The sequence below is a fragment of the Penaeus monodon genome, chromosome 32, assembly GCF_015228065.2.
Source record: "Penaeus monodon isolate SGIC_2016 chromosome 32, NSTDA_Pmon_1, whole genome shotgun sequence".
NCBI classification, from domain to species: Eukaryota; Metazoa; Arthropoda; class Malacostraca; order Decapoda; family Penaeidae; genus Penaeus; species Penaeus monodon.
This window is the reverse complement of record NC_051417.1, coordinates 5157052-5157519: the sequence shown is the minus strand read 5'-3', so window position 1 is coordinate 5157519 and position 468 is coordinate 5157052. Positions and strand designations below refer to the sequence as shown.

Sequence of the window (468 nt, the reverse complement as noted above, 5' to 3'; positions counted from 1 at the left end):
GAAGACGCGAGGCAGACGGTGTTGATTGGGAGGGTCTTTGAGGATAGCGTTGAATATTTTGCTGTTACATGTTTTATCTTCTCATATCGACAGTAGACGAGGATAGATAAGTAGATACATAGTAGCTGATAACTCGCTGGGACAGATTGTGCCCCCCGAGGATTTTATATTGAATGTTATCTGTGTTAGTTTTCAGAAGTTTTCGGTGATTGTGTGGATGACGACGGTTAATATTTTGGTAATATTTCTACCAGGTGTAGCATAAACCTTTTCTGTCTGCAAAGATACTTTTGAACTCACCTTTCCTGTTGTGTAGTTTTGAATTGGTCCAACGTACCAATAGCTATTACCATATGAAATGCTGGCCGGCGAGAGAGCTTCAGAGCTGCCTCGTCTAGACAACAAGACTATAAGAATATATTTGTATGAAGTGAAACGCAGCGCAGAGTGTTGGGGTCTCAGGAGATG

At 41.7% G+C, this 468-nt stretch overlaps 1 protein-coding gene across 1 annotated transcript in view; it reads left to right on the top strand.

Annotated features, from left to right (window-relative positions):
• LOC119593372 (protein Tob1-like) overlaps positions 1–468 on the top strand; it is a gene marked incomplete at its 5' end in the record, with an annotated part of 3172 nt that extends 2704 nt beyond the window's left edge. The window contains 1 exon segment of the mRNA XM_037942302.1: positions 1–468.